The sequence below is a fragment of the Ipomoea nil genome, unplaced genomic scaffold (assembly GCF_001879475.1).
Source record: "Ipomoea nil cultivar Tokyo-kokei standard unplaced genomic scaffold, Asagao_1.1 scaffold1694, whole genome shotgun sequence".
NCBI lineage: Eukaryota > Viridiplantae > Streptophyta > Magnoliopsida > Solanales > Convolvulaceae > Ipomoea > Ipomoea nil.
The window spans coordinates 467732-491549 of record NW_017618122.1 but is presented as its reverse complement, the minus strand read 5'-3'; the positions used below and the strand labels follow the sequence as shown (position 1 = coordinate 491549).

The window sequence follows — 23818 nt, the reverse complement described above, 5'->3', positions numbered from 1 at the left end:
CACAGTAAAAACACTTGCCTTTAATGACAATGCCCTCAATGTTCTTAATTTTCTCAAAGTGATCCCATACAGGAGATCTAGTTTCAACTTCTTTTCTTTTTTTAGGAACAGATGGAGGCAATGGCTGCTGAGATGTATCTTTCTTTGCAGCTCCTGCTTCCATATCATGTTCCACATTTTGTACAGGAGGTTGACTACCAGATCCACCAACACTTTCCATCTATAATGTAATAATAGTAGGAAAGTATTAGTAAATAGGAATCCCTCATTTTAGGGCAAATTCATCATTATTATTTATTACACATATTTCAGTTAATTGCACATTTCATCATGTATGCAGAATTGCACATAAATCATTTAAGGGTCACATATCCATAAACTTCATACTTGATACTTGCACAGTTATATAGAAAATTAGAAATCCATAATCAGGCATTTAAGCTAAGTAGCACGCATCTACTTTATAATGCTCATCATTTATATGGATTTCAGACTCAAGGAGTCAGAGGCTAGGTGCCCCCGTGTTACGGCCTCTAACCCAAACTAATTATTTAATTGCTTACCATTAAAAGAGAATTGAATTTCCTTAATTAATATAGAAGGGTCCACCATGGATCATGGACCCTTATCCCTAGACCAAACCATTAGTCATATAAGGAATAGAATAAGCGAATCCCTACCTTTCAGACCTTAGTTAGGACTCTTAATATATATATATATATATATATATATATATATATATATATATATATATAAGGACCTAGGAGTCACCTAGAAATCACACCACAATAGATTCCACCACACAAGAATTCTCAAGAATTCCCCTATCACCAAACGTAGGAGAAATCATGAAGAGGAGATCTTAGAGAAACAACCTTAGTAGCCAAGGATTCTAATTAAGGCTAAGAGGTAACCCATGTCTCAACAAAACCTATTTTCCTTGCTATAATCTCCTTCATTGGCTCCTTTGATATGTGATTCTATGTTTGCGTCTTAATAAGGCTTTTCCTGAGATTAATATGATGATTATGAGATAATCTTGATGTTTATGAGATGATCTTGATGTTTATGTGTTGATCTTGATGCTTATGTGATAATCTTGGTGTTCTTGATTCTAAGATAAATTATATAAATGATCTTGTGTTTTAATTATAACTAGAGCCCTAGGGTTAAAACGTGGATTTCATATTGTGTTATTCTTGGTATGTTTGGGTGGGATTTTGCATGTTCGGGTGTTAAGTCTTGACATGTTTAGGAGTCGCGTTAGGATGTATTTGATGTGATTCTTGCCGTTAATCCATTACTTGATTACGTGGTGTCATTGTTGTTTTTAAATGTGTCTTGACATGATTTCGGGTTCCACGAGGGATCCCGGGACCAAGTTATTACATAGGAGTCAGTGGGGGGTAGGTGGGGGCAGGGGTACCCGCCACCTACCCGCTGCCCAAACCACCGCCTGGCAGCGGGCAGTCGGCGGGCAAGCGACTGCCCGCCGAGCACCCGCTGCCTCGTGACTCGCCGTCGGCGGGTGGAGGTCCACCCGCCGGCCACCTGCTGGAATTCCGGTGTGGATTGCGGTGTTTTTTCTTGTTTAATGTTTCCCCATGTCCCGTTGTACCCCAGTTGTCATGTGCGAGTCTAGTTTGACGTAAAAGAGTCTTGTATATTGCATGCTAGTTGAATTGGTACCCCGATGGCCTAGGAGGAAGGTGCATGACCCCTTAGGCGTATCTCGAGTAGTTTAAGGTCGTTGACCACGCATAAGTTATATTAAGATAAGTGTTCCACAATGATTCCCCCCTCCTTATGTGTTAATGTGGGTTGCATGTGCTTGGCTATGTGTTATTTGTGCATGATACCCCAAATTTGTTGCGATCAATTGGCTATACAGGCAGTTGGATGGGTTGAGAACCATCGGCTGTTATATATATATATATATATATATATATATATATATATATATTATATATATATATATATATATATATATATATATATATATATATATATATATATATATATATATATATATATATATTATATATATATATATATATAGGCGAGTTCAGGTGCGACAGTGTCTTACGGTGCGGCGATTTCTTACGGTGCGGCAACACCAATAGTTTAACAAATATGCACCATCAACGTTAGGAAAATACACCACAAAAAACAGAGTAAACAGAGCCCTGCATCACCAAACACACACCATTAGGTGTGAGTAAAAACACCATACACTGTTCAGAAATATACCATTTGGGGTGGTGAGTTGTATGGTGTATTTTTTTGAGTCTGTTGTGTATTCTGTGATGTTTTATTGCATTTCATTGTGGTGTGTTTTTCTAACACTGTTGGTGCATATTGTTAACACTGTTGGTGTATTCTGAAATTCCGCCGCACCGCCGCATTTGAACGTTATTATATATATATATATATATATATATATATATATATATATATATATATATATATATATATATATATATATATATATATATAATTAAGCAAATACGAGACCAATTAAAGCAAGTAAATATCTTTATTGATCACGGTGAAGGCCCTAATGTAACACCCCGAAATTTCAAGACATTTAAAACTTATAAAATAAAGGCGAAATCTCATTAAATCCCAAAACGTAATACAAGAGTACAGGGTGCTATGCCACACCTGAGCTAGAAAACTTAGGTGCACAGGCTAACTAACTAATATCCTTGATAATGTAAATGCATAAGCATGGCACGCAGGCCGAAAGGGAAACTATCTACTTCTATGCTCCAATTTCTAGCGCGCTCCAGTGACTTATTCTTCTGTGCCTGAAAGCCAAATATATCTGTTCAGCGAGAGATGCTGGTAACCCACTCCAACGCGTTGAAATACAATACGTATAGAGATATACGTAGATATACGAAAACCATTTTGAGCATGAAGATATATCCTACGAACTCTAGCTTTTAAAACCGGGAAAGACTCGACAGATAAGGCTAGACACAAGCAACAGTTATAACAAGCGTATACAATCCACAATAGGCAAGACAGATAAAGCTGAGCACAATTAATAATCATAACCCAACATAAACAATCCCCAGCATAAATCCCATAGTCACATCCCCCAAGATACTCATAATCACAACTCATCCATATCTCATCACATAGCACACTTTGTTGGCGCCACAGGACCAATCGCATGCCCATACATGAGGGTCAGCGCATATAGCTCTGACACGGCCCCGCAGCACCCTGCCCCGTATCGCAACACGGAGGGGTCGATCGCAACCGACCGATGAACCGCAGCTCATCATAGTTTGATCGCAACCAAACAGTGGACCGCAGCCCAAGAGTATGCCATCTGACCGCAGCCAGGAAAGTATGAACCGCAGCTCATGTAGAAACGTTTGATCGCAACCAAATGGTGGACTGCAGCCCAAGAGTGTAAATTTGACCGCAGCCAGCTTCTGAACCGCAGCTCAGGAATAACCAATCCGATCGCAACCGGATTGGGGTATCACGCACACATAACACATAGCAAGCACATGCAACCCACATTATCACATTGGGAAGGGGGAGAAAGCGTATAACAAAACCTATGCGTGATCCTTCACATACTAAGAATAATCCTAAGGGGTTCATACTTCTTCCACCTAGGTCAACGGGATACCAATTCAACTAGCATGCAATATAAAAGACTCATAAACCTACGAACGGTACCCAAAACATCAAACTAGACACGGCACGATGAACGGAGTCCGTTGGGACACCACGGGGTCGGGGAAACATCAAACGGGGAAGCCGGGGTCCCGAATGGGGGAGGTTTCCAGCGGGTAGCCGGTGGGTGGGGGCCACCCGCCGGTAGCACTGTTCCGGGCAGCGGGTCGCCGGCGGGCAGCTGCCCGCTGCCGGAGACGTCCCTTCTGGCCGCGGATAGGTGGCAGGTCCCCTGCCCCCCACCTACCCCCCACTGACTCTTTATAAACAAAACGCCCCGGGAACCATTGTGGAACCCGAAACCATGCTTAGACACTTTACAACGCAATTAACGATCAACACCTAGACAATTAACGGATCAAATACGAGAAACGTACGGCAGCTAACCTATCATGCTTTTCTAAACATAATTGACACACAAACATGCGATTTCCCCACCCGATACCCCAAGAATAATACCATACGATACAACCTAGGGTTCTAATCACTTTTATACCAACAAGAATACGATTCGTCTTCTAATTACAAGGTTCGGTACAATTAACACATAAGCATCAAGAACGCCATACAATTATCAAGAACGACATATAAACATCAAGAACTCCACATAATCATCAAGAACACCATAATTATCAAGAATCTCCCAATATCAAGATCACCCATGGAATTATCCCATCAATCATCAATAACAATATCACAAATCATCAATACACAATAATATGAGGAAATCCTACGGGGGGAATCATAGCTATGAAAATAGGTTTTGTTGAGACATGGGTTACCTCTTAGCCTTAATTAATTCCTTGGCTACGAAGGATCTTTCTTTAAGCTTTATTGCTTTCTTGATTTCTTCTAAGGGGATTCTTGGAGCTCTTTTGGGGTGGTGGGGCGTTACTCTTGTGGTGGGAATTCTAGGTGCCTCCTAAGTTCCCTATTTATATACCTAGGGGTCTTATTTTGGGGTCTAATCCTTTTAGGATTAGGGGTTGGGTTTAGAGATGAGGGCCCACGGACTATGGTGGGCCTTTTCCCTAATTTATCATTATAATTTATCTTTTCTCTTGGGACATTGATTAATTAATTAATTGGTTTTGGGGGTCGTAACACGGGGTGTTACACTCTCCCCCCCTTACAAGGGTGCTTCGTCCCCGAAGCCCGGTGTGATAGCCCACCCTTTCACCCCTAGACATCTCGTACCTCGGCCTCCTGATTAGGAATGCGGCCCTACGTTTGCCTTGGCTCGGGGTAGGCTGAACTTTTGGTGGTGTTGTGATAGAGGAGTTCCGGGTGTACCTCGGTTTCCTGCGCTGGAACTGGATGCCCTACGAGTGCCCAAGGCGGCCTTGATCGCTGCTACCCTCTGATCGAGTGCGCGCGTGGTGCGAATCAAGGATGAGAACCCTTCTTCCATGATTTGGTTCTGTCGGTTGAGTTGTGCGAGAATGCGCTCATTGACCGAACCCTCGTTTTGTCCCCTCGGGTCCCCCCTGACCGTGGGTGCACTGACGGGTTAGGCCCGTCATCTTCCTCCTGTTCCTCATTTTCCTCCGAGCCCCCGCAATCTTGCATGGCTCGCTTGAGCTTCTTGTTGGAGATGTCCAATCGGTCAACCAATTTTCTCCGCTCTTCCTCGGGTTTTTGGCAAATTTCTTCGAGGGTGAGGTAATGTCCCCCTTCGGTGTAGTAGATGTCGTTGCGGCGGAGGTTTTGGGCATTGAAAACCATGCCATTGGCGGTCTTGACCTCGGTGTGGCTTAGGTCCACCCCTTTCTTTTCCATGATCCAACTTAGGATCATCCCGTAGGGTAGACTAAGCCGGTTGTTTGTCTTGCACAATTCCATGTGCTTTAGCATGAGTGCCGGCAGGTTGAACTTGATTTTATGTTTCAAGAGATAAGCAAAGGTGCACTCTAGGCTCCCTACGTCCTTGCTTTTATTATTGGTGGGCAAGAGGCTATCGGTTACAATCATAACCAATATCTTTTGCTCCGCCGATAGCCACTTCCGGTTTGGCCGTGTGGCCGAGGTGAACCCGTCCTCCTTCCCGAGTAGGTACCCGAGGTAATCCTTATATCCCGTGGTTTGGGTATCAATCCACCCCTTCCGGTCATAGTTAGACACACCCGTGGTGGTCAATTTCAAGAGCTTGGCCAAACGGCCTTCGGAAAGCACAATTTCCTTGCCACGGACCTTGGTGGTGATTTCTACTTTGTCACCTCGTTTGGTGGCCACAAGGTGTTGGTAGAATTCTTTCACCAAGTCGGGGTATGTATCCCCTTTGATGGCGAGGTAAGTGTCTAAGAGCCCTTGATGTCTAAGCATATCAACCAATTCCGGAGAGAATTGGTCGGGTTCAAGTGCTTTACCTCCGATTACGGTGTAATCGGCATTGCTCCACTCCGGGGTGCAGATTCCGAGGGGTTTCTTCGGCATCGCGATAGGTGGCACTTTTTCGGCGAGTTTTTCGGTGGGTCTCCGGCGAAATTTTCCGGCGGGTCCCTTTTCCGGCGGTGATTCGAGCTGCTGCGAGGTGGCGACGGTGGGGCGGAGCTCGACGGCTGCTCGGCGAGGCGGTGGAGGTCTTTGGTGGAGTGGGGCGTCGATGGCAGCAGGCGGAGTTCGGGTGGATGGCGGGCGGCGTCTTTGGCGTTGCGGGTGATTTCCGGCGGAGCAGTTTGGACGGCGGGGCGGCGGCGCGAGGTCGTCGGGGAGCGGCCGGGTGGCGACGGCGTTCGGTTGGTGGTGACGTGAGTGGCTGGTGATTTTCCGGGTAGGGGGTGGTGGTGTGCGTGAGAGGGGGAAAAAGGGGAAGGAATGGGGAAGGAGAAGGGGAGGAAGGAGAAGAAGGGTTTTTGATTTGGGGGTTTTGTGGGTTTTAGGGATTTGGAGGGGTTTAACAAGGGGGTGTTCCCTTGTGGTTTCAAGAAACACCCATGGGCTAGTGGTTAGGGCTTTAACTTGTAGAGGAGAGGTCCAAGGTTTCATTCTTAATGGTAACATTAAATATTTATTGATGGTGTGAACCTTGTCTTTTTCCTTATTTTGTCCTTTAGTGGGGGAAGGGTTGGGTTGGTGATATAACTTGTGTTTTACCGTGGAATCGAAATTCGACCAAAAATCTTTATTCATAATAATTCCGAAATAGCTAAGCTAAGTAAGTGATTTTTACAACAAGGGGGGGGGGGGTGGTTACAAGGGGGTGTGACGGTTTATCCCAGACAGTATTCGCTTTCTTGATTTTCTTCCGTGGGGTCCGCATGGTCCTCGTCTTTCGGGATTGGATTTCCTTCTCCGAGGTCCTCCTCGTTTCCAAGGTTGGCTTGAGTGTGGCTCATAACAAATATTTTCCCGGGAGCGCCGTAACTCCCTTGATGACCGGTGCCCCCGTGTTGACCCACGGCGGTGGGGCGTGGCCTTTGGGGTCGAGTGCACTGGAAGGCCTTGTGTCCTTCCTCTCCGCAATTGAAGTATCGCCAGGGGTTGCCCATGCAATCCTTGCCTCTATGGCTTTTGTTGCATTTCGGGCAAGGGAAGCTTCTTGGATTAGCTTCATTGTTCCCCAGGGGCGGTCTTTGATTGGCCGGATTGTTTGATCTTGCACCGGTGTCATTCCTCGTCCTTTTCGCCGGCGGTGCCCCACTCCTGGTGTTTCTCCTTCGTATTTGCTCCTGAACTCCGCGTTGGAGTAGTTGGATTCGATAGAGATTTGCGGCACTGGAGTAAGCCTCATTGAGGGTCTGAGGCCTGCTTACCACTAGTGCCTTCCGGGCTTCGAAGTTGAGGCCCGATACGAATCTTTCTATTTTGGTCACCTCGGTGGGGACTAGCTCTGGCGCGAAGCGTGCCAGCTCGAGGAATCGTTTATGGTATTCCATGACGGTGGCCGTCCCTTGTTTCAGATGGAGAAACTCTTCGTACATGGATGCTTTCACGTGGGTTGGATAAAATCATTCTCGTAGTCGTGTCTTGAGGCTCTCCCAGTTGAATCCCGGTTCTTGTCGGTAAGTGGGCCCCTCGTGGATCCACCAGAGATCGGCCTCGTGTCCGAAGTAAAACGAGGCTATCTCTACGCGACGTCCCTCCGTGCATTCTACTACTCCTAGAATCTTTTCAAGGGTCCGGATCCATTCTTCTAGGACCGCGGGGTCTTCTTCTCCTGAGAATGTTGGTGGTCGGTGGTTTGAAACTTGTCGGGCGATGTCTGAGTTTGCGTTTGATGGAGGTGGTGGGGGCCTGTTGTTGCGAAGGGCTACGTCACTTAGTGCCTGTGCGACTTGCGTTAGTTGCTGTAAGGTCTGGGTCAAGGGATCGTCAGTGGCGGGCTCTGGGGCCCTCGATTGTCTTCTGTTTGGGGCCATGCTATCGTCTTTCTGGTCAGCGTTTATAAGAACGTTAGGTTAGAGTTCGATGCACTTCTTATGAAGTGATAAGTGGGGGAGGGCTTTAGAACGGGAAGGGGTAAGGTGCGGGAATTTATGTGTAGGTTTCACAATCTCACCGCGCGCCCTAAGATTTCCGAGTCCTATGTTCCTAGGTACCTAGAGTTCAAGCCTAATGTCCTAAAGTCCGGTCTTAAGAGTCTTTTTCTAGGGTCAAACTTAGGCTCTGACACCAACTGTAACACCCCGAAATTTCAAGACATTTAAAACTTATAAAATAAAGGCGAAATCTCATTAAATTCCAAAACGTAATACAAGAGTACGGGGTGCTATGCCACACCTGAGCTAGAGAACTCAGGTGCACAGGCTAACTAACTAATATCCTTGATAATGTAAATGCATAAGCATGGCACGCAGGCCGAAAGGGAAACTATCTACTTCTATGCTCCAATTTCTAGCGCGCTCCAGTGACTTATTCTTCTGTGCCTGAAAGCCAAATATATCTGTTCAGCGAGAGATACTGGTAACCCACTCCAACGCGTTGAAATACAATACGTATAGAGATATATGTAGATATACGAAAACCATTTTGAGCATGAAGATATATCCTACGAACTCTAGCTTTTAAAACCGGGAAAGACTCGACAGATAAGGCTAGACACAAGCAACAGTTATAACAAGCGTATACAATCCACAACAGGCAAGACAGATAAAGCTGAGCACAATTAATAATCATAACCAACATAAACAATCCCCAGCATAAATCCCATAATCACATCCCCCAAGATACTCATAATCACAACTCATCAATATCTCATCACATAGCACACTTTGTTGGTGCCACAGGACCAATCGCATGCCCATACATGAGGGTCAGCGCATATAGCTCTGACACGGCCCCGCAGCACCCTGCCCGTATCGCAACACGGAGGGGTCGATCGCAACCGACCGATGAACCGCAGCTCATCATAGTTTGATCGCAACCAAACAGTGGACCGCAGCCCAAGAGTATGCCATCTGACCGCAGCCAGGAAAGTATGAACCGCAGCTCATGTAGAAACGTTTGATCGCAACCAAACGGTGGACCGCAGCCCTAGAGTGTAAATTTGACCGCAGCCAGCTTCTGAACCGCAGCTCAGGAATAACCAATCCGATCGCAACCGGATTGGGGTATCACGCACACATAACACATAGCAAGCACATGCAACCCACATTATCACATTGGGAAGGGGGAGAAAGCGTATAACAAAACCTATGCGTGATCCTTCACATACTAAGAATAATCCTAAGGGGTTCATACTTCTTCCACCTAGGTCAACGGGATACCAATTCAACTAGCATGCAATATAAAAGACTCATAAACCTACGAACGGTACCCGAAACATCAAACTAGACACGGCACGATGAACGGAGTCTGTTGGGACACCACGGGGATCGGGGAAACATCAAAAGGGGAAGCCGGGGTCCCGAATGGGGGAGGTTTCCAGCGGGTAGCCGGTGGGTGGGGGCCACCCGCCGGTAGCACTGTTCCGGGCAGCGGGTCGCCGGCGGGCAGCTGCCCGCCCGCCGGCTGCCCGCTGCCGGAGACGTCCCTTCTGGCCGCGGGTAGGTGGCGGGTCCCCTGCCCCCACCTACCCCGCACTGACTCTTTATACACAAAACGCCACGGGAACCATTGTGGAACCCGAAACCATGCTTAGACACTTTACAACGCAATTAACGATCAACACGTAGACAATTAACGGATCAAATACGAGAAACGTACGACACCTAACCTATCATGCTTTTCTAAACATAATCGACACCCAAACATGCGATTTCCCCACCCGATACCCCAAGAATAATACCATACGATACAACCTAGGGTTCTAATCACTTTTATACCAACAAGAATACGATTCGTCTTCTAATTACAAGGTTCGGTACAATTAACACATAAGCATCAAGAACGCCATACAATTATCAAGAACGACATATAAACATCAAGAACTCCACATAATCATCAAGAACACCGTAATTATCAAGAATCTCCCAATATCAAGATCACCCATGGAATTATCCCATCAATCATCAATAACAATATCACAAATCATCAATACACAATAATATGGGGAAATCCTACAGGGGGGAATCATAGCTATGAAAATAGGTTTTGTTGAGACATGGGTTACCTCTTAGCCTTAATTAATTCCTTGGCTACGAAGGATCTTTCTTTAAGCTTTCTTGCTTTCTTGATTTCTTCTAAGGGGATTCTTGGAGCTCTTTTGGGGTGGTGGGGCGTTACTCTTGTGGTGGGAATTCTAGGTGCCTCCTAAGTTCCCTATTTATATACCTAGGGGTCTTATTTTGGGGTCTAATCCTTTTGGGATTAGGGGTTGGGTTTAGAGATGAGGGCCCACGGACTATGGTGGGCCTTTTCCCTGATTAATCATTATAATTTATCTTTTCTCTTGGGCCATTGATTAATTAATTAATTGGTTTTGGGGGTCGTAACACGGGGTGTTACACCTAAGTACAATCTACTTGGTTGCTCTGAGTACCGACTGACTGCGGTCGGGAAACTCTAACAACAACCTATCGATCGTCCAAAAGTCCCCCACATTGTAGCTACTGTGGGTATTTATAGCCGCTGCGCCGGAGACACAAATCCTGTCGTTCGGCATGCTCTCCATGTAGCCACCACGTGTCATCCTCCCGGGTGCCCTGTCTGTCGTCGCAAGGAGCCGCCACGTGTCCTTTGTCAGCTCTCTCGCCAAAAGGCTACCGCGCGGTGGTCGACACTGCCGCTCGGGCAACTCCCGGTCGGACCCCGACCGGGTTCTTCACAAGAAGCCCGACCCGTTACCTGCAAAGACAAGAAGACAAAGACAAAGGCACACCAGTCGGGGTAAAATTATGTCGGTCGGGATATTCCCTACCAAGAGCCCCCCAGCCCGGGCCTTTTTAACCGTCCGGGAAAAACGGGACTGGATGAAGAAGCCCAACCGTCAGCTACCAAATCGACCGGCCAGCTGTCATTCCTCCTCTTGCCACGTGTCGGCGACTGCCGGCATCTACGACTGCAACGGTCGCCTCGGAATCAGTGCGGGTCACATCGCGCAAGTGGATTGGTTTCCCGCCCAAATGCTCTCCTATAAATAGGCCCTTGAGGCCTTCATTTGAACTTTCCTCAATCTTCTGATCCAATCGGCACCCTCAGAGAGTCCCGAGCGAGCTATTCAGCAGATCAACCGAGCAACTCACCTGCAAACTTCAGTCAAGTTTCCCTGATCGGTAAGCTCTCTACTCCTTAGCTTTTGCTTTACTTTTAGCTTTACGTAGGATTAGGGTAGGACTAACTCTGACTTAACGTCCCGAGCCCTGTACTAACCTCGACCGACCTTTAGGTAGAAAAGATGTCAGACTCGGATAGCCAGAATATCTCGGTCGCAGACTACGACGACGTGGTCGAGCAAAGCAGCGAAGAGGTGGACATCATGTCCTACTCTCCAGAGGTCGATCAACGACCGCAGCAAATCCCCGTCCGAGCCCCCGAGCAAGAAAGGTCGTCAAGCTCATCAGGGACGTCGGGGTCGAGCTCCAACGGGTCGGGGAGCTCGAGTGCAGAGAGCGGGAAAACGTCCACAAGCGGACGGGATTCCCCGGTTGAAGGCGTTAGGGAAATGCCTACGAGGGTAATAGGGGATTACCCTCAGGTTGAGCCCGAAGAGGGCCACCGGGCAGACAAAGCAGATGCAGTCGAGGAAGACCCGGCCGGGCCGGCGGCGCCAAGCGGGGACGGGTTTGAATTCCTTAACAGCGAGAGCGTCGAAGGCCAGATGAGCTTGCTGACAAAAGGAGAAGCAAGCAGAATCGCTGCAACTCTTGCCGGTCCGGTCGAGTTCGACACTAGCAGGCAGCTCGGGAACATCATCGAGCGGCACCGGGGGAAGTGGCTCGAGATGCATTACGACTCGCTAATGGCCCCGATCACTTTCCCCTTTTCAAGCCTCCTCACCGCATTCCTGGGCTACTACCAGGTTATGCCTGGACAGATCTGCCCGAACGCGCACCGGATGATCGCGTGTTTTCCCCAGATCTGCAGTCGGCACAACTTGGCCTGCACCATGGAGCTCTTCAACTTTGTCTACCAAGTGAAGGTGTTGGCAGCCGCATACGGGGGTGGGTTCCTGATGACCCAGTCCCGAGCAGATAAGTGCTTGATTGAGGGGCTGCCCGGGAACAACCAGGGGTGGAAGAACCGGATCTTTTCAGTGAAAAACGATCCGTGGATCCTCCCGGTCGAGAGGGTCTGGAGTCAACGCTTTCGAAAGCAAGTCATCCCAACCGAGACTCAGGCCCTTATAGATGCCGTTACCAAGATCTCGGGCGAGATTTACGAGTACCGAATCTTCACATCGCCCGAGTGCTACGAAGCGGCCCGGCTGCCCGATCCGGTCTACGATCTGACCGAGAAGTACAAACCCGAGCCGGCGGGTGTAACAATTGCACGGATGCCCGCTCGGGGCAAAAGGAAGGGTAAAGGTTTGAGGCTAACCCTTTTCCCCGACACTTAATATCCCGATCGTGCTTTTAACTTGATATAACCCTCTTTTTTGTTTGCAGAGATGGCCGGTTTTGGAGATGAGGACATCCCACTACGCCCGGTGGCCAAGATTTCACTTGGCAAGAAGAAAGCCCAGGCCAAGCCGGCCGGGGAAAAAGAGATTCCGGTTGCCCGACCCATAGGGGCATCGACCGTCACCACGGCTGAAGGCTACGTGGTGGACGCATCTGAGGTCCTGGTGGTGGTCGGGAAGGGCAAGGAAAAAACGACGGAGAAGAATGTCTCCGAGGCCGGGGCTCTGAAACGGCGTCGCGAGCAGCACAGCCCGAGTCCCTCAGGTGGGGGCAGCAAAGGCGGATCTTCGATCCTCGCCCGGATCGGGAACGCCGGGCCGGCCAAGGAGGACGTCACAAAGCTGAGCCCGAGCCAGGTAGCCGAGAAGATCGGTCACGACCTGGCTGAGGTAAACACGTTTCCTTCTTTTAAGTTTTCTTTTAAGTAACTCCACTCGGCTAACTTGATCGTTTTGTGCACTGCAGATCTCCCGAGCGGCCCAATTCCTTCAACAACGGGCCTTACAGGCCAATGAAGCCGAGGCCCTGAAGAAAGTCGCCAATCGGCGATTACAGGAGATCCGGGACCTCGAGGTCGAGATCAAGAAGGTGAAAGCCGAGCGAGATCTCTCAGAGCAGGTCGCCCAACAGGCGGTCGGGGAAGTGGCCGAGCTAAAGGCTCGTAAAAACAACCCGGACGAACTCGCCCGTCACCTCTTCCGGGACAACGAGTCGGGCACTCGTTTTCTCCGGTCCGTTCGGGGCACCGAGATCGAGGAGAAGCTGGTATGGACGTTTAGCCGGTGGGCATACAAAGCCGGCCAACGAAAGATGCGTGAGCAGACCCGGAAGATCATGGAACAAGCCCTCGAAGGGGATGATCTTCAGCTGGTCCTAACTACTCTCCCTGATGATATACCCGACCCGGGGCCGGCGCCTTTCGAGTCGAAAGATCAGACTAAGGCGAGCGGAGTCGTGGCCACCCCGAGCGGAGCGGGACTGCCGAAGAAGGACGATGCCGAGGCTACGAAGAAGTAGAAGAAGTCATACTTCTTTTTTTGTAATAACTTTAATCGGGAGCCTGGTCCCGAATTTGTACCGGGCGCTATCCTTCTAATCAATGAAATCCATTTTTTGTCAAACTTGTTATGATCGTTCTCTTTTTTCGCACTTCTATTTTTAGTCATGCATGTGCCGACCCTTAATGCTCGACCTCATGGCCTTTTGGCCCGGTCCAGCGCTACTCGACTCGTTCGACACCCGACCTTATGGCCTTATGGCCCGGTCGTGCATCCGAGAATTCAACGTCAAACTGGCCAACCCGATTGGGTTTATCCGATCTCTAGGCCTTGTCAAAATTTTGAAAATAGGTAAGCCACCACGGTCGGGATTTTCCCAAATGACGGGCCTATAGATACTTCCTTCATCCCAGCCCCCACACTATTGTGCCCTCGAGGCACGAGTGGGTGCGATAGTGGAAAGAAGTTGGACGGATCGGGGAATTGTGCTGAGAGCTCCTAGCTTTCCCGATCAGTGGCGTGACCCAAATGTCCGCCGAAGAGGAGCGCATTTGACCGGTCGATATACTTGCCCGGTCGAGGTAACTTGATGATGAATTGATCTGCGCGCAATGAAGGTAAAGGAAATAACCGACCGGGCCGCCGTATGCAAACGGTCGAGCAATCACCGATCGTATGAACATTAAACCTTCCCGCTCGCAGGCGGTTAAATAAATATTTACAACCATAAATTTAATTACAAATGACGACCGGGACTAACTCGCAGGTCGAGCCCCCACTTCGTCCAAAGATTACAAAAAATAGGCTAATGCCTAAACATAACGAGGTGCTCGGAATTCCAAGTCCCCTCGATTACCCGACCGGTTGTCGTCTCCAGTCGGTATGTCCCCGGCCGTATGATAGCGCTGATGATGTACGGCCCTTCCCAATTTTGAGCTAGCTTCCCGCCCTCCCTTCGTCGTAGAACGTAATCTCCCACCTGAAAATAACGAGGGTTGACCCGGACGTCCTTTGTGCTCTTGACTCGCTTCTGATACTCGGCTATACGCCGAGCGGCTAGCTCTCTTTTTTCCTCGACCCCATCGAGATCCACGACCATCGCATGTTCATTCTCCTCCGCGTTGTAAGTTCTTTCTCGATCGGTCGGGATCCAAGCTTCGACCGGGAGTCGGGCTTCTGCTCCATAGACAAGGGCGAATGGAGTTTCCAAAGTAGCCTCCCTCGGGGTCGTCCGATAAGTCCAAAGAACATATAGCAACTCATCGGCCCAACTACGACCGGCCGAGAGTAGCTTCTTTTTCAGACCTTCCAGAATCGTCCGATTGGCATTCTCCACTTGTCCATTCCCCTGCGGGTAAGCCACCGACGACCGGACGTGGGTCGTCCCGATCGTGGCCAAGAAGTTTTGGAAATACTGGCTTACAAATTGACGGCCGTTGTCGCTGATGAGATGCACGGGCACACCAAAGCGGGAAATCACATTGCGCCAAAGGAACCGAGCACACTGCTGAGAAGTGATCGTGGCTAAGGGCTCGGCTTCTATCTACTTGGAGAAGTAATCGATGGCGACAATCACGAACTTTCTCCGACCAGAGAGTTGAGGGAAGGGGCCCAAGATGTCTACCCCCCACCTAGCAAAGGGAATTGCAGTCATGACCGGCTGATAGAAGGTTACCGGTCGTCCAGGCATCCGGGCAAACAGTTGGCACGTCTCACATTCCCGAGCTAACTTTTCACAGTCTAGCTGGAGGGACGGCCAATAGTACCCGATCAGCATGATACGACGGGCTAGCGATCGGCCTCCTTGATGTGAAGAACATATTCCCGAATGCAATTCCTTCATGACCAGATCGGCCTCAAATGCGGTCAAGCAACGCATAAGAGGGCCTCCGTACGATCGCCTGTAAAGACGACCGTCCAAGACTTGGAACCTCGGGGCTCTAAGCTTGGCCTTCCGAGCACGTTGGGGGTCGTCCGAAAGTCGACCGTGCTCGAGGAACTCTTTTAGATCGGTGATCCAATTGTCTTCTACCGGCTGGATTGGATTGACCGGTAAGCGATGGATGCTATGTCTCGGGATCACCAGAATCCGAGCTATCTTTGACATATGTTCCGGGGCGTCTTGAGCCATCTTAGACAAGATGTCCGCGTCGGCATTATCCAATCGGGGTATATGCCGGACGGTATACCCCCGGAACTGAGCAAGCTTCTCCATGGCCAGGTCTCGGTATAGTTGTAGACGCTCTCCATTGACTTCATAATCTCCGAGAACCTGCCCGATCACGAGCGCAGAATCTGTTTGGGCACGAATGTATTCAGCCCCCAAGTCCCGAGCGCACTGTAAGCCATTGATAAAGGCTTCGTACTCGGCTTCATTATTGAGGGCGAAGTAGACCTTGAATCCTTCCGGGCTCGTGACCACCACTCCTCCTCCTGCTCCTTTCTTGCTACTCGACCCATCAGTAGCCAATGACCACCACTCAGCTTCAGGATCCGCAACCTCAGGGGGTCGGGTATCCCGGGCGGTGCACTCGACCAAGAAATCAGCTAGGGCTTGACCTTTGATGGCTGGTCTCGGTCGGTATTCGATCGCGTACTGGGTCAGCATTAACGCCCACTTGACTAGGCGACCGAATGATGAAGCAGTTCGGAGGACTGGCCCGATCGGCTGATCGGTCAACACGCGAATTGCTCTACCCTGGAAGTAGGGAGCCAACTTCTTCGCGGCAATGTACAAGGCGTAAACGACCTTCTCTAACCGGGAGTACCGGAGCTTGGGACCATATAGCGCGTGGCTTACATAGTACACCGGTCGCTGGACCCCTTCCGGATCGGTTCGGCACAATACTGCGCTTACTGCACGATCGGAGACGGCGAGGTACACGTCTAGCTCTTCTCTGAGCTCGGGCTTTGAGAGCACAATTGGTGACATGAGATACTCCTTCAGCTCATCAAAAGCCGCTCGGCATTCTTCGTCCCAGACGAATCCATTAACTTTTTGCAATACCTTGAAGAAAGGTTGAGCGCGCTCGGCTAACTTAGAGAGGAACCGGCTGAGAGCTGCCAACTGACCGGTCAATTGCTTGACCTCCCGAACGGTAGAAGGTGGTTGCATGTCCAGAATCGCTTTTACTTTGGCCGGGTTGGGCTCGATTCCCCTCTTGGTCATCATGTAGCCGAGGAACTTGCCGGTCTGAACCGCAAATGTGCACTTGGTCGGGTTCAGCCGCAACTGGTACTTCCTCATGATCTGGAAGCACTCCCGAAGGTCCCGAGTGTGGTCGGATCGGTCCCGACTCTTGACCAGCATATCATCTATGTAAGCTTCCATCGTTCGGCCCAGCAGATCGGCGAAGAGCATATTGACCATCCTCTGGTAGGTCGCTCCCGCGTTACGGAGGCCGAACGGCATCACTCGGTAGCAATACAGCCCGTTCGGGGTCACAAAGGCTGTCTTGCTCTCATCTTCATGGTGCATCATGATTTGATGATAACCCTTGAATGCATCCATGAAACTCATCAGCTCGGCCCCAGCCGTCTCGTCGACCATCTGGTGGATACTCGGTAGAGGATACGGGTCGAGCGGACAGGCCTTATTGAGGTCTGTAAAATCAATGCACATCCTCTAAGCCGGGGGCTTAGGAACAAGGACAATGTTGGCCACCCACTCGGGATAGATCACCGGTCGGATGTGCTCGATCGCCGCCATCTTTTTAACTTCTTCCCTGACGAACTCGCGACGATCGGAAGAAAGGTGTCGGGTCTTCTGCACGACCGGCTTTGCTGCGGGATCGACGGCTAGCTTGTGACAAATTACCGATCGATCGATCCCGGGCATGTCTTCAGGCCCCCATGCAAAGATATCGGCATACTCCCGGAGTATGGCCAAGATTTCCGCTCGGAGCTCGGGGGTGAGGGCCCGGCCAATCTTCATCTTCCTGTCCGGTCGGTCCTCGGACAGGGGAACTTCCTCTATCTCCTCGGAAGGCTCAGGTTGTTCCTTCCGATCCTTCGCCTCCTCCTTGGCTATGGTGTTCACCCGGGAAGACGGACCGGAATCGCGTTTATTGACCGCTCGGGTGTAACACTTCCGGGCGGATTGGACGTCGCCGCGGACTACGCCGACCCCATTGGGGGTGGCGAATTTCATGCAGAGGTGGGGCATAGAAATTATCCCACCGATCTTCATAATGGCGGGTCGGCCCAAGATTATGTTGTGGATGCAATGGAGGTTGACCACAACGAACTCTAGCTCCGTCTTGATCGACTTCGGGGATGTGCCGATCTCAACCGGGAGCGTTATTATTCCTTCGGGGTAAACAAGAGCCCCGGTAAAACCCGACAGTGGTACACCGACCGGAGTCAGCTCCTTCCTATCAAGTCCAAGTTTCTCAAACACGTCCAAATAAAGGACGTTCACACTGCTACCAGTGTCCACCATAACCCTCTGGACATCCGTCCCTTTGACATCAATCGTGACCACGAGCGCCTCCATACCGTGGTCACCGCTGCTGGGTTGATCTTCGAGGGTGAAGGTTATGGGCTCCATCTTTTGCCTCTTCCCGGTCTCCCGGGAATCCACTATGGCGACCGGGCAATTACTCCTCGGTCGGGAAGCGTCTTCCAATCCACCAAAAATGACGTGGATGGTCGGCTTTCCTGTTGGTCGGCTGCTAGACGGAGGGTCAGGGTCCCGTCGGTCATCACGACGATCGTCTCTTCGATCGTCTCTTCGGTCCTGACCTGACCGATCGGAGCGTCCATCACGATCAGAACGATCGGAGCGGTGATGGGAACGCCGGTGATCTCTCCGATCGGTATTCCTCTTGGTGTCCTCTCTCTTCCCCACACACTTGTCCAACTTCCCAAGATTGAGCAAATCCTCCAACAGTTGGCGCAAGTTGGTACACTCCTCAGTGTCATGCCCGGCACATCGGTGGTAAGCGCAATGCTTACTCTTGTCAAGGCCGTCTCGATCGGGATGGGGGAGTTTGATGAGATTGCAGGACTGAGCGTACTACATGGCCTCCGCTGCAGATCGGTTCAAGGCCGTAAACTCACCAGGCCTGGTGCGGGATCGGGGATGATCATCACCCAATCGGTGTTCCGCCCGGCCGGCTGGTTTACGGGACGAAGACCCGACCTCCTGCGAGCGCTTTACGGCATTCGCCTCGCCGGCGTTGGCATAATCTGTGACCCTACGAAGGGCCTCCTCATAAGTGGCCGGGGGGTGCAGAATGAAATCCTGATACAAATAGCCCGCCCGGAGGGAGATGTGAAGCATGTGGGTGGCGGTCGCATCATCCATGGGCTCGACCTCCCCGACCGCCGCCTTCCATTTGATGAGGAAGTCGGTCAAGCTCTCCCCTTCAAGCTGCTTGGCCTTCTCCAAGTACATATAGGAATTCTTCACCACCTTGGAGGTGATGAATTTCCTCACGAACTTGATCGCCAAGGCATCAAAATTTTCGATCGAGCCCGGCTGCAACGTTCGGAACCATTTCGCCGCTCGGCCGGTAAGCGTGGAATAAAAAGCCCTACACATTACGGCGTCTGATACGCCCTTCAACATCATATTGCCGTAGAAATCATTAACATGGACCTCAGGGTCCGTACGACCATCATAACTCTTCTCCCCGGAGACCTTCAAGTCGAGCGGGTAAGGCTGAGCCATCACTGCCGCTGTAAAGGGCGTCCTAAGCAAGGTCGATTGGTCGACCGGGGGTGTTGCAGGGTGCGCGCTCCTGAATTGCGCAAACTCCGCCTGGAGGGTGTTCAGCAATCCTCGGGTCTCAATGAGCTAGGCCGTCTGGGTGGCTTGGGCTGTATCCCGAGCGCGTCGCCGATGGTGAGATCTCGACCCACTATGCCCGGATGAAGCCTCCTGGCTGGCGTCCTGCATCTGCACGTCTTCCGGCTGCCGATTCGGGTCTTGGGGCCCCAAACGTTGTCGCAGCTCCGGTCGAAGACGATCAAAAGCTACCGCCCGGGTAACTTCTTCGGGGTCCTCCGCTCGGGCAGGAACCTCCTGTGCTTGCTAGGCCTGCCGTGGTGCCTCCATCGCATCAGCACCCCCCGACCCCAACCGCGAACGAGCCGAGCGTCGAGCCCGGGAAGTGGGCTGATGCTGCGGCTCTACATGTGCGGCCGGGTATACTGGAGGGGCGGCGGCTGGAGCCGTGTACGCAGGCGTAAAGGGTGGGTAGCCAACCGGGGGCGTGTAATACATCGGTTGGCCTGGCCAATACCCGTACGGTTGAGGTGGGACCGGGTATGGATACTGGCCGGGATACATCATCGGCTGTTGTGGATATTGCTGACCGGGTGTCTGATATCCCGGTTGTATATAGTTCACCGGCTATTGGGCGGCCGGGTATGTGTTGGATGGATGCGGTGGTGAGAGATTGAGATTTAGGTCCACCGTCTGACCTTGCTGTTGGGTTGCGTGGTGGTCGGATGAGCTCGCTGCATCCGCCTAGTCGTCAGCGAAGTTGTTGTATGCCCACGGATACATTATTGCAGAGAGACCGGGTGCTCGTCAAGACGTTTGCTTTCTTGCACGGGTCCCCACGGATGGCGCCAAAATGATACTGCTAATTACTACGTAAGCAATAATTAAGCAAATACGAGACCAATTAAAGCAAGTAAATATCTTTATTGATCACGGTGAAGGCCCTAAGTACAATCTACTTGGTTGCTCTGAGTACCGACGGACTGCGGTCGGGAATCTCTAACAACAACCTATCGATCGTCCAAAAGTCCCCCTCATTGTAGCTACTGTGGGTATTTATAGCCGCTGCGCGGGAGACACAAATCCGGTCGTTCGGCATGCTCTCCACGTAGCCACCACGTGTCATCCTCCCGGGTGCCCTGTCTGTCGTCGCAAGGAGCCGCCACGTGTCCTTTGTCAGCTCTCTCGCCAAAGGGCTACCGCGCGGTGGTCGACACTGCCGCTCAGGCAACTCCCGGTCGGACCCCGACCGGGTTCTTCACAAGAATCCCGACCCGTTACCTGCAAAGACAAGAAGACAAAGACAAAGGCACACCAGTCGGGGTAAAATTATGTCGGTCGGGATATTCCCTACCATATATATATATATATATATATATATATATATATATATATATATATATATATATATATATATATATATATATATATATATATATATATAGGGCTGCGGTCCATAATCTGGTTGCGATCAGATATACATACTATTCGGGCTGCGGTCCACTGCCTGGTTGCGATCAAACGTTAGAAATGAGCTGCGGTTCATCGATTAGTTGCGATCGATCTCCTTGTGCTGCGGTACAAGCAGGGTGCTTCGGGGCCGTGTCAGAGCTATATGCGCTGACCCTCATGTATGTGCATGCGATTGGTCCTGCGGCACCACCAAATGTGTTTACGTGTTTGAAATAGTCATTGAATACTGTTATGATTGATATGGAATAGTCTTGTGACCTTAGGGTGCATGTTAGTATCTTTATATGCGTGATTAATTCTGTTGAATGTGCCTACCCTTACTTGATTGAGTCTATTCTCGGTTTTAAATTAGAGTTTCATAAGTATATATGTATTCCGGCTTCAAAATGGTTTTCCTTATATATTTCTACCTATATTGTATTTAACGCGTTGGAGTGGGTTACCAGCATTATTCGCTGAACAGATATATTTGGCTTTCAGGCAGAGATGAGTAGCTCCGGAGCGCGCTAGTTGGACCCGTGGACTTAGCTAGTTTAGTTCTTTTATCGGCCTGCGTGCCATGATGATGTACTTGACATTGATTTGAGGATTTCTGCTGTTTAGATAGTTTAGCCTGTGCATCTGAGTTCTCCAGCTCAGATGTGGCATAGCACCCCAACAATTATGTTTAGTTATGCTCTGTTTGGGATTTAATGATAGAATTGCCTTTATTTCATAAGCATTAAAAGTTTTAAAATTTAGGGGTGTTACACTAGGGCTTCCACCAAATTCATTAACCCTTTGACCCTTTAAGGGACAAGTCACTGAACCACAGATTCAAAGTATCATATATTCATATATATACAAATCTGGATTTCAACAGTCAACACTCAACAGATACAGAGAATAACACTATCACAGTATCATATATTCATATATATACTTTCTAGTTTCTAATGCTAATCATTTATATGGATTTCACACACAGGGCTGACAGGGGCTAGGGCTTCCACCAAATTCACAAATTGCACAATCAAGTGACAAGTGACATGCAATCTGGAACTTCTCAACAGATTCTCAGTATCACAGTCGATACAAATGATACAATCATACAATCACAACAAAATATCACAAATTGCACTATCAAGGGACAAGTGACATGCAATCTGGAACTTCTCAACAGATTCACTGTGTCACAGTCCACAAATTAAACCCCCGAGAACTAAACTATAATAATCTATAAAATTAGGGTTTAGAGATTACTTCGTTTCTCAAATTAAACCCCCGAGAACAAAGGGCTTCGTGTCCTACTTGTGACTTGTGAGTTGTGAGTTGTGAGTTGTGAGGGCTTCAACGGATTCACCGTCTCTGAGATTAGGGCTTCCACCGATTGAGAACTGAGAGAGTGAGAGTGATAGCTTCCACCGGAGAGAAGCGAGACTGTGAGAGTGAGAGAGTACTCAGACTCTCAGAGTCTCACGAGAGAATGAGACTATGAGAGATTGAGAGATGACTGATGAGTGATGAGAAACCAGAGAGGCAGAGATGAGAGATCTGGAAGAGAGAACTCAGAGAACGAGAGAGTTCTCACACGACAAAGCTGCGCTAATGAACCTTGTGGAACGAAGGAAGCAATATATATTCAGTCTACACGACGTCGTATCCCTAATGCCCTAACAAAGCTTTACCCTAGATCGGATATTCGGACGGGATCAGGTGGCTCATATAGCCCCCTACCCGAATACAATCACCCGCATATTAACCCACCAACGGATCGGATATTCGATCTCGGATACGGATATGGCGTTTGTACATGAAGTCGGGTTTCGGGTGGGTCGGGTTGGGCGGATAATTCGGGTCCTGCACAGCCCTAATTTCAGGCATGGTATATATTGAGTTGTTATACTATGGACAAGGATCCACCTTGCAAGGTGGATCCTGGTCCTAAATGACGTATAAATTTTGTATTTTTAGTATTAGAATTGTGAACATCTAGAATATAAATTATGTTTCTAAGTCAAAACACATAACAACTGTAGAAGGGAATTTGGGAATACAATACATAGTCATAAAATCATGATCTGTTAATATTGTGTGACTACAGTATTTGAAATGAACTTGTGAATACAAAACTAGGTAATGAATTACATATATTCTAACATTGTGTGTTCATAGTATACAAATTGCAAATTTTTAAAAGGTAAATTGTGAACATTTAGTATGTGAATTGTGAATATTTGGACTTGAGTCCTCAGAATAATTTGCGGTTTATATTCATTTGGGCCTAGCACCTCATGCCATAATACTATTATTCTCATATCCCCATTTTGTACTTCTATACCTAATTTTGGTGGACTCGACAAAATCATCAAACATTTATCAATGATTTACCTTGCAATGTGAACCATAGATCATATCATAATTTGCTAGGTTTATTAAGTGTTTAACAAATATTATGGATGTCAATTTAGACCAATTAAAAGTGCATGTAAAGCCTAATCTCGATCAGCAATTAAAAAAGATTGTTTTTATTTCTTTTAAAGAAAAGCTAGCAATGATATCTGGTTAAAAGATTTGGCACTGAGCTCGATCGATCGCACCGTATCTTGGAAATGAAATTCACAGACATAAAGAAAAGAGGTTAAGTAATTGATTTAAATGAATAGCAACAAACGTGAGGATTTGTTTAGGTTCAATAAAACAAGAGAATCTTAAACATTGCCCAACTGTCTAGCTAAGTGCTGCATATATGCTCATAATTATATTATAGAGTTAATTTCATCAGAGGTCCTTTGTTTTTGGTGTCAATTCCAAATATAGTCCCTGACTATTGTTTTTGCCATTTAACATCATAGACTATTATTTTTTGGACACTTTTAGTCCTTCTTATGACTTTTCCTATTTTTTGTAAGGGCATCTTTCTCTTTTCCTATTTTTCT

At 48.8% G+C, this 23818-nt stretch overlaps 1 long non-coding RNA gene across 1 annotated transcript; it reads right to left on the bottom strand.

Annotated features, from left to right (window-relative positions):
• Nucleotides 1-48: 48 nt before the first annotated feature.
• Nucleotides 49-22175, bottom strand: LOC109191572. Its single transcript, XR_002055951.1, has 2 exons — nt 22143-22175; nt 49-220 (listed from the first exon to the last, which is right to left on the bottom strand). It is a non-coding gene; the product is annotated as an uncharacterized LOC109191572 (long non-coding RNA).
• Nucleotides 22176-23818: the final 1643 nt, after the last annotated feature.